This window comes from Balaenoptera musculus, chromosome 13 (genome assembly GCF_009873245.2).
Source record: "Balaenoptera musculus isolate JJ_BM4_2016_0621 chromosome 13, mBalMus1.pri.v3, whole genome shotgun sequence".
NCBI lineage: Eukaryota > Metazoa > Chordata > Mammalia > Artiodactyla > Balaenopteridae > Balaenoptera > Balaenoptera musculus.
Genome location: NC_045797.1, coordinates 27,875,475 through 27,888,834, shown reverse-complemented (window position 1 = coordinate 27,888,834; position 13,360 = coordinate 27,875,475). Strand labels below are relative to the sequence as shown.

At 36.5% G+C, this 13,360-nt stretch overlaps 1 protein-coding gene and 1 pseudogene across 2 annotated transcripts in view; one reads left to right on the top strand and one right to left on the bottom strand.

Annotated features, from left to right (window-relative positions):
- The window catches only part of EXOC6B (exocyst complex component 6B), a 714,846-nt gene that overhangs the window by 583,097 nt on the left and 118,389 nt on the right, over positions 1-13,360 (bottom strand). The gene's annotated exons all lie outside the window — the stretch shown is intronic.
- LOC118905989 lies at positions 3,218-4,580 on the top strand (annotated as a pseudogene).

Below are 13,360 nucleotides of genomic sequence, written 5' to 3'. Positions count from 1 at the left end.
CATTTATCCATTCACCTCCTAATGAAGACAGAAAGAATCCATCCCAGTACAGTCAGGTTCAAAGGTCATAAAGTCTCTAAAGCTTAGAATCACATAGACCTAAAAAAGCAACAACTTAGGTGGTCATCTGTCACTATTCAATTGCAAAAATTTAATTTTTCTGCATTTTTAGTTTGGGGTACATTTCTCTGTTGAGATCCTAAACAAGAGGGAAAAAGAGAAATGCCACATTCTCAATCAGTGAGATAATAATTAGCAATAATTAATTAATTGAAGTTTCTGGTAGTCCTCATTACCTGTTCAATGTGCTTCCCAACCTATACTTTTGATAAACTTCATGATCAATGGCCAGGGGTTAGGAATAGAGAGAAGGTTTGACTACAAAGGGGTAGCACAAAGGAATTTGGGGAGGTGATGCAATTGTTCTGTTTGTGGTAGTGTTTACCTGAATCTATGCATGTTTAAAAACTTATGGACACCAAAAAAAAAAGATATATTGTATGTAAATATTTTTAATTTTAAAGCTACTCTAGGTTTACTTGCTAAAACTTTTTAGCAGGGAGATCTAGAAGGACGTGAGAAAATAGATTCCTCTTGTTCTAGAACATCCTTAGGTCCACATCTCTGGCCCTCCTGAATATGTTTGAATATTTCTTTTTCTTCCTTTCTTTTTATTTCCTCACATACCAGTTCCCTTATCATTATTTTGATGGAGTTTTTTTGCTCAGTAAAGAAAACATCTGGCAGAGGACAAGAATAAAGCACTCACTGAGAGCACAACAATCCTAGGAATTCTCAACTGGATTTCTCCAGGGCCAGTAAGAACTATCCCCCAGGTCAAAGGGCACACCACGGGGATTTGGGGAGGGCTCTAAGTCCAAACCTCAAACTTGGCTCCACTACACTCTGCACACGTGGCAGGCGTCTAGAATTGTCAAAAGGAAAGTACAGCATACCAGTAAACTGACTTCTTCATACCAAGAAGCATCAGCACAGGAGATGAGAAAATACACTGAGCTCAGAGTATAGCTCAATCTAGTAACTGAGAAACACAATCACCACATGCATAGTGAAGTTACTTCAAGAGACTGTAGAAAGACTAAGAACCCAAAATACAATTTCCATCAACAAAATAAAGATATCCATTTAAGTCTCACTAATTTCTATGGTCTGAATTGCCCATTTAAGCAGATGTAAGGTTTGGTTTCTCACTGACATTAAAGCAATTATTGCAATATAGTACAAAAAACAAAACAAACAAACAAAACCCCTGCATTTCTTAACACTGAAGCCTGAAAAAAATAAGGAAAACCCTCAGGTTAAAAAAATTTTTTTCCCTCTAAAAGTAGTGGCTCATGCTTTCCCAAATCAGTTTGTTTAAAACTACTCATGAAAAAAATGTAGTTGCAATCATTTAATAAGAAGATGGAGAGGCAGAAAGACAGCTGGTATTAAGCTATCAATACCCAAGCTACCCCAACTGAAGACTACTTGCCTGATAAAATCACATAGATCTCAAAACAAAAACATCCAAAAATGCCATATTTATTAAGTGCCTACTGTGTGTCTAAGTACTTTACATACATGATCTTATTTGACACATTAATAAAAGAGGAAAATAAGGCTTAGATTAAGTGTTTTGCCCATTATAAGTGAGAAGTTTCAACCCAGCTTTCTTGACTCCAAACCTATGTTCTTTAATACTGAAGACACTACAAAAAAATTTTTCTACAAGAAAGACGTGACTAGGAATGAATATGAGCTAATTTTCTCTAAAAATTATTACAAAGACAGTTGACTGCTGCTCTGTATTCTCTATTATCACTATAACTGCATGACAAAGATAAGGTAAGGCACCACCTCTCCTTGTCTGCAATTAGTGCAAGCCAAGTTGATAATAAGTAAATGCCTATGGTCCTTGAGACAGTCAGCAATGGATCCAGTCTCCTTTCTCCTATTTAAGGGTCTACATTCTTAGACCACTATCTCTAAGTGTTCTTATAACCAATATAATCAAACTCAATCTTTTAAAGTAAAAGTAGCTTTGATTGGTGCTAATGCCTCTTTGATTATAACATTTTATAACTCATAATTCTCCTACTTATAAAATGTTACAGTAATTTTTATAGTCAATTACATGAGACCAATTTTCTTGGGTATTAATGATCCCTGCTAGCCCAATGAAAGCATTAAAAAATAAAAGACAGTTGAAATGACCAGATCTCTATGAGATCTATTTTATAAAATTATATTAAACAGATCTAAACTTAGGGTAAAGAAGCACGAAATGTGAGAAAGCATTCGCCAAATTTAAGATGCAGTTCAAACAGTAGAATAAATTACTATCTGTAGGCAGGGCCCAAGGATTAATCACATTTAAGTAAAAATATGCAAGACTTAACAACCATTTTAAAACATGTCCTTAGTGTCCTTGTTTGCTTTGTACATTCACTGTGTTAATATAAGATTAGATATTAGAATCTAATTAGAATTAATAGTGAAAGCATATCAGAACATCAAGAAAATTTGGGATCTGGGAAGAACCAGAATTGATGAGTTCTTATCCTTGAATTTAAACCCTTTAAAAATGTCAAACTTGGAACTGTTCTTTAGACCAAAGAACCATTATCCACACAGCTAAACATACACATAATAGAGAGCAAATACCATGATTCTCAAACCTGATTTAAACTTTATTATGGTTTCAGATCTTATGTCATGGTTGACTTTTTAAAATAAAGATTCCCAGCTGGGGTGGTCAGCATGTTAGGCTGCTCAAGATGAAGCTGAATTCTCAGGTCCTACAAGCAGGATTTCTAGAACTAAGAGAGAGGGAAACAGGAAGAGAAAGAGAGAGAGAGAGAAAAAAAGAGAGAAATAAATAGGAAAAAAATAAGAGAAGAAAAAGGAAAGGAAATGGAGGGGGGGACCTCAACCATATAAAGAGATGCAAGTAAAAGAGAATCAAGTCTTTGTTTTAAAATATATATTCCATATTTCAATCATGCAGTTGTTATAGCTGACTTGAGAAAACATCATCCATACACAAGCAGAGTAAGATAGTAACTTTATAATTAGATATAATACAAGAACACCGGTTCAAGAACGCTCCGCAAAAAGGCGGAGGAATGGCGGCTGCCTGAGCTGCGCACAGCAACGTGCTCCTTCCCGCCCCCCCACACCGGCATCGGCCCACTCATCTCACTGGCTGTAGAAAATGGTGAAAGAAACCACTTATTATGATGTTTTGGGGGTCAAACCCAATGCCACCCAAGAAGAACTGAAAAAGGCTTACAGGAAACTGGCCTTGAAGTATCCACCCTGATAAGAATCCAAATGAAGGAGAGAAGTTTAAACAGATTTCTCAAGCTTACGAAGTGCTCTCTTACGCAAAGAAAAGGGAATTGTATGAAAAGGAGGAGAGCAGGCAATTAAAGAAGGTGGAGCAGGTGGCGGTTTGGGCTCTCCCATGGACATCTTTGATATGTTTTTTGGAGGAAGAGGCAGGATGCAAAGAGAAAGGAGAGGTAAAAATGTTGTGCATCAACTCACAGTAACCTTAGAAGATTTATATAATGGTGCAACAAGAAAACTAGCTCTGCAAAAGAATGTGATTTGTGACAAATGTGAAGGCCGAGGTGCTAAGAAAGGAGCAGTAAAGTGCTGTCCCAATCGCCGAGGTACTGGAATGCAAATAAGAATTCATCAAATAGGACCTGGAATGGTTCAGCAAATTCAGTCTGTCTGCATGGAGTGCCGGGGCCATGGGGAGCAGATCAGTCCTAAAGAGAGATGTAAAAGCTGCAATGGAAGGAAGATAGTTTGAGAGAAGAAAATTCTAGAAGTTCATATTGACAAAGGCATGAAAGATGGCCAGAAGATAACATTCCATGGTGAAGGAGACCAAGAACCAGGACTGGAGCCAGGAGATATTATCATCATTTTAGATCAGAAGGACCATGCTGTTTTTACTCGACGAGGAGAAGACCTTTTCATGTGTGTGGACATACAGCTGGTTGAGGTACTGTGTGGCTTCCAAAAGCCAATATCTACTCTTGACAACCGCACCATAGTCATCACTTCTCATCCAGGTCAGATTGTCGAGCGTGGAGATATCAAGTGTGTGCTAAATGAAGGCATGCCAATTTATCGTAGACCATATTAAAGGGGTCTCATAATCAATGAATTTAAGGTAAACTTTCCTGAGAATGGCTTTCTCTCCCCTGATCAACTCTCTTTGCTGGAAAAACTCCAACCTGAGAGGAAGGAAGTGGAAGAGACTGATGAAATGGACCAGGTAGAACTAGTGGACTTTGATCCGAATCAGGAAAGACAGCGCCATTACAATGGAGAAGCATACGAGCATGATGAACATCATCCTCGGGGTGGTGTTCAGTGTCAGACCTCCTAATGGGGCCAGTGAATAACACTCACTGCTGGCATTTTATTTGCAGTAGTGATTGAGTGAAGGACTATAATCATAATATGCTCACTACTTGCTATTGTTTGTTTTAATATTCAACTATAGTAGTGTTTTAAAAGTTAAATGAAGAATAAACTCCAATATAAAAGTGCTGACTTTGCCCTGTATGTATGATGACTTCAGTGTGCAAGATAAGTTTAATACTTGTAAAAACTACTTTAAAATATTTCCCCTAGCATTTGTTAGGCCATACTTTGTAACTGATTTCAGCTATGTACATGGAATAGCTTAGACTGAAATGCCAGGTATATGTATTGACTTCAGTGTATGACCCTTAATTGTTCAGCCATGAAGTTAAAACTGTATTTAACTGGCAGTCAAAGAATTTGTAGAGAAGTGTTGGTCTGTCTAGCGGTATTAAGTGGGATTCACTGTGATGCCTCTGCATTTACTCTATTGCCTCAACTGTTCCTGAAGATGGCATGCTATATAATTTAATTTAGCCTGTGGTATCAGTGATAGAAATGATACCTTTCTAAAGAAGGGGTTTATCATATAACATGCTGCTTCTTGAGGGCTTGCATTTGTAGAGCTGCATTCCCTTCTGCTGGGCCATCTTTTTTCAATATATCTAGTTATTGGTCCTGGTTACTTTTTTTTTTTCCTTCTCTTTGGACCACAGTAAGCCTTAGAGTAGTGACTTCTGGAGCAGGGTAACTTAGAGGCTGGAGTGATGAGACCTTTACATGAAGAAGTAATTTGCATGTATGAGTTAGGAAGGTGTTTTGCAGGTATATTACAGGCTTACTTTAAACCGTTTAACTTATGCTCCAAAGAAACTGTAATTTAATGTTGGTAGTATAGCAAATTATGAATAGCTTTAATTGTATGTTTAAAGGCATATGCTCACAAGCTTAAATCTGGATATCAGAATTAAGCAATTCTTGAAATGTATGAATGTCTCCTTAATACACTGATTACAAAGCAAAAAAAAAAAAAAGAATACTAGTTCATTCAGACCTGTAATGAGAGATCACTACCTATTAAACATAAACTTTAATGGTTCATTCCAATGAGATGAAAATACATCTTGCTTCCATTCATCATTTAGAAAGGCAGAGAGAGGCTGTGTCTGACCAGATCTAAACTTAATCTGATAATGGAAATTCCCTGGAGGTCCAGTGGTTAGGACTCCACGCTTCTACTGCCAAGGGCCTGGGCAAGCTGCGCTGTGCGGCCAAAAATAAATAAGCAAGTAAATAAAGGTTTGGGGCTTCCCTGGTGGTGCAGTGGTTAAGAATCTGCCTGCCAATGCAGGGGACACGGGTTCAAGCCCTGGTCTAGGAAGATCCCACATGCCACGGAACAACTAAGCCCATGTGCCACAACTACTGAGCCTGCGCTCTAGAGCCCGCAAACCACAACTGCTGAGCCCACGCACCACAACTACTGAAGCCCACATGCCTGAAGCCCTGCTCCGCAACTAGAGAAGCCACCGCAATGAGAAGCACGCTCACCACAACAAAGAGTAGCACCCGCTCACCCCAACTAGAGAAAGCCCGTGCGCAGCAGCAAAGACCCAATGCAGTGAAAAATAAATAAATAAATTTTGAAAATAAAGGCTTTTAAAAAAATAATAATAAACTTAATCTGATAATAAAGACAATAAAGTGGTTGTTCTTGGCCCCCTGTATAGTAATATTTAACAGCACTTAGGCTGTATATTTACATATTATATTTAAGGCATTATTTTAAATAACCTTTCATAGCCTTGCATATTTCAGAGGCTAAATTATATAATAAAAAAACAAACAGGTAGCATCTTATTTATGTCAACAAGATCAATTCATTTCCACCTCATAAGTTAGATCTAAAGTGCTGGTCTCAAGTTCAAGTCAAAAGTGAGTTCAGTGACCTGAACTTCATTTCCACATTAGTGTGGTACAATTACTCATGATACTTAGAGGCTATAGGAAATCCCAGGATATTGTAATGGAATGAAGTTCAGTTATTGTACGAACCACCGAAGAAAAACTTCATAGTGTAGGTCATTTTCCTTTATTGTAAATTTAACAGAAAGTTAACACTGGCTCTCTCCCACAAAACTCTGAGGCCAAGTCAAATTATATGTAGGCTAGCCTATCAGCAGTACTTTCCTTCACTGCTCTTTTAACACCCTCTTTCCCCATCTTCTCCTGCAGCAGCACAGGGACTACTCACTCACCAGAACACATGCCCAAGTATGAAACGAGTGTGAACCTGCAACAGTGGCAGGGGTGAGGTAGTGTGACATTTTGCAACCAAAGGAAGGTACTGAAGAACTCATATTCTCTTCTGAACAATGGTAAATATTTAACTTAAGAATTCAAGGCAAGGGAAAGAGAACATTCTGGTTATCACAAATTTGCAACCTTTATCATCACTTTCAAGATTTTTATATATTTTTTCTAATTTGCTTTGTTGCCCATTATATCAAATTTATCTGTTCACTTCTTTAATAAGGCACACAACACAACAGAGATTTGAATGGACCTCAGTTTAACTTACAACTAACACATAATTCCTTTCCCACCTTGTTACAGCTATGAATCTGAAGACTGGAGACTCCTCAATTACCCACATAAAGCAGAAAAGAAAATCAATAATGCCATAGATAGGTATAAACAGTCCCTTAAATAAGGGAACGCTTCCTCTGTACCCTGAGAGTTGGAACATTTACTACCTCATATCCAGTCCACCAACAAATCCCATGTTATACACATACACCTAATCTGACTTAAGTTTCTTTTCTTTTTTTTTTTTGTTCAATATATCTTCCCTAAGTTATACATGCAAAACTATGCATAGTTAAGTTATACATAAAGAGTTTATTATGAGAAACAACCATTTTCTCCTCTCCTCTTTCTCCCCAAATCCTGCTCCCCAGAAGCAACCACTCTTTTGATGCTTACATCCTTATCTCTACATACCATGCTTATGTGTGCTACTGCTTATTTCTTTAGGTTTTTTTAATTGTGGTAAAATTTATGACATAAAATTTTCCATTTTAACCATTTTTAACTGTACAGTTCTGTGGCATTAGGTACATTCACCATGTTGTACAACCATCACCACCACCCATCTTCAGAACTTCTTCATCTTCCCCAGCTGAAACTCTGTACCCATTAAACACTAACTCCTCATCCCTTTTACCGCTAGCACCTGGAAACCATCGTTCTACCTTCTGTCTCTATGAATTTGACTACTTCAGGAACCTCAGATAAGTGGAACTATACAATATTTGTCCTTTCATGCCTGGCTTATTTCACTTAGCATAATGTCTTCAAGGTTCATCCATGTTGCAGCATGTGTCCAAATTTCCTTTTTTAAGGCTAAATAATATTCCATTATATGTATATACCACATTTTGTTTATCCATCCATCAATGGACACTAGGGTTGTTTCTGCCTTTTGGCTATTGTGGGGTTTTTTAGTTCTGAGCATTATCTATTGACTTTCCACCATGAAAGATGGGAGTTTAAGGTCTCTTTCACATTCTTAACACACCAGCACCAAATATCTGTGCAGTGTCCATTCACATATCCCTCTACAACAGAGATAAACCAATGGATTAATTACCTATATTAACTTTTAGCATTTAATTATTATAACTGTATAAATGCAACACATAGCCAAGCCATTTAAGATACTGTTTTTAGCCTCTAAAGACATTTAGGATTTTCACTTTGTCCTCTGGCTTCTGAAAATTCACAATATGCCTTGATATAAGTCTCTTTTCATCCCTTTTGTTGGATACTTGGTGGGTCCTTTAATCTGCATGTTCATGTCTTAGAATTTTGGGAAATTTTCCCATATTATTTCTATGATGAATTCCTTCCCTTCATTTTTGCTTTATTTTTCTAGAATGCTTAGTATTCAAATGCTGGATCACCTAGACTGCCCCCAAATATTCTTATATCTTTTCTATTGCCCATGTTCTATCTCTTTTTCTTTTTACTCTTCTCTCTGGAATATCTTTTTAACTTTATTTTCCAAACCCTCCTTTAAGTGTTTCCTGCTATCATATTTTTAATTTCTAAACATTCTTTTTGTTCTCTGAACTTCTCCTTTAGTGCAGCATTCTGATCTTGCTTTTTACATGTAATTTATTTTCTCTTATCTTTCTAATGCTACTGATGATAGTTTGGTTTGTTTTGCCTTTTAGGTTTTCCTCTTCTTGCATAGTCCCTATCTTCTCCAAGTTGCTTCTTTGTACGTGTTCTGACTCTACTTACATGTTAGAATCTTTTCTCAAATATCTGGTGATCCTTAGCCATCTGCTCAAATTTTAAATTGGGAAACTAAAAAGCTGACTGAATGTACATCAGTCTAGTCTACTGTGGTCTTCAAAGTGATCTGACTTGCCCTTTTTACTGGGGACTACTCAGTGGACATATCTTTAGGATACTTCTCTTGGGCTAATCATATTATTCAGAGTATTCAGATTACCTTCCAATCTCACACCTGAAGGGTATAAGCCTGGTTCTGGGAACCAAATCAGAAAAGAGGGCTGTGAGATTTAGGATAAATCTCAGTATTTAGTATATAAACTTTCACTGTTTTCAGTTTGTGTCTATTGTTCTCTGATCTTCAGCTAGAGTTGGGATCAGGTAGTTAACTGATAGGAAAAAGCTGGGGAAGGAATCCAGATGTCTAACTGGTTCTGAAATAGACATTCAACCAATCTTTCTGTTTGGGCATCAATTTTACCCCCTTTCCCTGATGCCAGCAATTTCTTAAACATAGGGGTTCTGCAAAACACTAAAAACTGTGTTGTTCTCAGTTTCTTCTACTACTGGTTTAGGACTGAGTTTTCTTGGATATGTCAGGACAATTATCACACATCTTTTTACTTTCCAATTTCCAAAAAATGTTGCTATCACCTGCTCTCCTATAGTCTTTATGTTTGGGAGCTCGTGATTTTTTAAAAAATTCCCTTAGCTGTTGTTTTTATGAGTTTAGAGAGGTGGAAGATAGAAATATATGTGTTCGACCCACTATCTTTAACAAGAAGCTAATTTGATCACTTCTTAGTACCTCCACAGTATTTTCAGATAGTTTCAAAATCCATTCAAAGTGCAATTTTAATACTTTCATATACTTAAGAATATAATTGGAATAAGAGGATATACCTTAGAATATTAAAAAAAGGATGGCTTTTCCTGAAAAATGTGAAGCTGTAGGTACATTAAATTTAATTAAATACACAATTAAGAGTAATTAATTGATTTATTAACTACCTACTATGACCAAGCACTATGCTAGCAAGGTGCTGAAGATATAAAGGTAAAAAACACACCTCTGTCCTTACAAAGACCATAAACTGGTTGGGAAGACAGATAAGTAAAGCAGCAATCATGCTAATGGCGTTCCCTAGTGCCATGAGATGCTACCTTGGAGGGCCCTAGTGGCTCTCTACTTCCCCATTCTCAAAGCTTAGCAATGAACTGGTTCAGTAGACTGAGTCAGCTCATCTGAAGAATACTAAGTCTCTTTAGCTAATCTAAGAGGCATTGATAAAATTCCCCTAGCCAAGTCATTTCTCTGACCAGCAAGGATCCACCTAGTACATACTGACTAGATGTTCTTGCCCTTCTCCCAGCTTCCTTATCAATATTACAAGAGCAGGGTCCTTCTCCTGAGGCATGTCCCACTGTTTATACAGCAAAGTTGAACCCATCAGGTCCCTCCACAAAATGACAGGAAGATGGTATTCTCATGCACTGTTCTGACCTTTCTGCCTATAAGGTTTACTGAGGAAAAGTTACTTTATACCTACATGGCATAATACTAATTTGTGTGTGTCTATGCCTCTTGTATAACACTACCTTTATCACTTATTAAATTCTTATACTATACATTTGGGTCAATTTCTGCACTTGTATTCTGTTCTACTCAGCAGTTTATTCTTATGATACCATATTGTTTTAAATTAAGTGTTACTGCTTTCTAGTACAAGCCAAGGCTCAGTAAAAGGAATATTCTCAAAAGAATTTAATCTTAAAATAACTGAAACATATATATATATATATACATATATATATATATATACATATATATATATGCATATATGTAGTATATTTGCGAGAGATGGTGTAAGTATTGCAATAGCTGCTGTTCCTCTAAAGTAATGGTCTATTTTAGGATGAGCACACTAAAAATCGATGTTCACAAATTATATTGAGAACCCATATGACAATTTTCTCTTAAAATTTAATAACAAGAAAATTTCTCCTGATAAGCTGGTGTGCTTTGCTTTGCCAAAGCAAATAAATAATATGTTTATTATATATACACACACCATATAGTTTCCTTTTTATCCTGAAGAAAACTCAAAAGCAAACTGTAATATTGCCGTCAAATTAGATTTAAGGAATAAATTCTCTTTCTTCTTTCACTCAACATGAATCAAGGGTCATTGGTCTTTTAAATTTAATTGTCATCTTTTTAACTGAAATCAGGTTCAAAATATTTTAGAAGTGTATACAATAGAAATAATTTTTATGGTAAGGAGAAAAAAATGATTAAAAATGAGATCTAATTCAAGGCTGAAAATTGTCACAGAAAATTGAATTTTAGGAATAAAATTAAAAGTAGTTCAATCATCAAGTTTAACTCTAATTTTAATCTTCTCCTTCTCCATACTCTTAGAATCTATTTACATTCACCATTCATCTAGGATGGTTCTTTTTTTTTTTTTTCTTTTAATTTAACATGTATTATAAGCCTGGGACTAAGCTAAGTACTTGATTTCCCTAAATATTTCCACATCTTTGCAAAGAAGATTAAAAATTCCAACTATAGAGTTGTGAAGACTGAATGTGATGTTTAGTAACTTGCCCACTGTCATACAGCTAACAAATGACAAATCTAGGTGTCTAACCCAAACTCCAAAGTCTATTCTGTTAACTATCATATTACTGAACAGTAAACTAAATCCCTACTATCCTCTTCAGATTCTAAAATTGTACTATCTATCATAAGCTCAGATTCTAAAATTGTACTATCTATCATAAGCTACTCTGATTGTTGCCTACTCAAGAATCCCATATAACACAGCTCTCACATTCCCCCACCTTACCCGCAGGCCATCCATATCATCAAAGAATAAGGGGCAAGAATTAGTACAAACACAAAAATACCGAAATCAAGAAGAAAAGAAAATAAAAAGTAAATCCAGGAACACCAAAACAAGTGAGCATCAACTTCTTTGACTCCAAAGGCCATATTCTGTGGAAGTTTTGCATAGCATCCAGCACAAAAGAGATTTCAACAGCAATACTGCTTTTACTTGGCAGTCATTACATGGCCTATGTGAACTCAGTTGGTAGTACTATGCCTGATCTAAGTCAAAGATGTTCTACACAATAAATAAAACAGCACATTTTGCTCCAGTCAAGACTTAATCAAAGAAAGTCAAGGGCCGACAGAACCATGGTGACAGCTAATCTCACCCAAGGAGCAGTTTCTTTAAAACTAGTTACTAAAAGAAGAATGCCTGGGGAGCCTTCCATTTCTTTTATAAGCAACCAGTTCCTTTTCTAAGCATCAGTCATATAACCTATATAATTTGGCAAAGGCAAGTTAGAATTTTAAAAGTAAGTAAATCCTGCCCTTTGTTAAAGGGCCCCACATAGAAATCAACCTAGCCAAGAATGTTTACCTTACAAATGTTATTTAGTCCCACAAAGCCTAAGGCAAACTAACCAAAGTAACAAATACAGAACTTCCCTCCTGCACAAATCAATTCCATAACAAGTGAATTACAGAAATCAATTTCAAAAAGAGAACTAAAAAACAGCAGACAATTAACAAAGAACTACTTTAGACATTTTTTATAAAACAGTTCAAGCTAAACTGATTATTCCAAAATAAGACATACACAGTATTTTGGAAGCACACTGTAAGAATATCAACACAGAAAATGGGATAGGATAAAAGGGAGGGTTTTTCTACTTGCTTTACCTATGGCTCTACTTCCCATGGCAGACTCATAGGTGGGTCCATTAAATGATTTCATTCCAATACCATGTTAAAAAGATATATACAGGAACATGAAACGTTTTTTTGTAAAATAAGACCGCTTGACTTAAAATTCGATATGGTAAAACACAGTAGAATGGACGATTTTTAAATTCCTCCTCAGATTCTGCTATATGATTGAACTTCTATCCTAGTTTTCATACTTATACATTTTTCTTACTTTTCTGCAGCTTCCCAGGTATTGTATATTGGAAGACAAGTGAAAGACTCAGAAACTTCTAGCTTGACACCTTTTAAACCAGACTGACTATACCATTGTTTCCTAGACCCAAAGGCAAAATTAAAATAAAAATGTACAGTTTAGTAAAAAGTAATTCTATTCAAGACCAAAATAATAGAGTGTATTAGTTTTCTACTGCTGTGTAACATACTACTATAAACTTAGTGACTTGAAACTACACACAATTATTATCTAAGTTTCCATGGGTCAAGAGTTCAACATGTTTTTGCTGGGCCTTCTGCTCAGGGTCTCGCCAGGCTGAAATCATGATGTCAGTCAGGTCTGTGGTTTCATCTGGAGCTCACAGTCTTCTAAGTTCACTCATTCTGTTGGCAGAATCCAATTCCTTGTGGTTGTAGGACTCAGGTCCCCATTTTCTTGCTGACTGTCGGCTGGGGATAGCTCTCAGCAACTCAAGGCTGCCTACAGTTCCCTGCCGTGTGGCCCCCTCCAAAACATGGCATTCTGTTTCTTCAAGACCAATAGTAAAGCATCTGCTACAGTTTTTAATCTCTCTAACTTTATATCTGACCTCTAGACCCTCTTTTAAAGGTTCTCACCTTACATATTAGGTTCACACGCTCAAGGGAGAGGATTTTACAGGATGCACAGACCAGGGGGCAGGAATCCTGGAG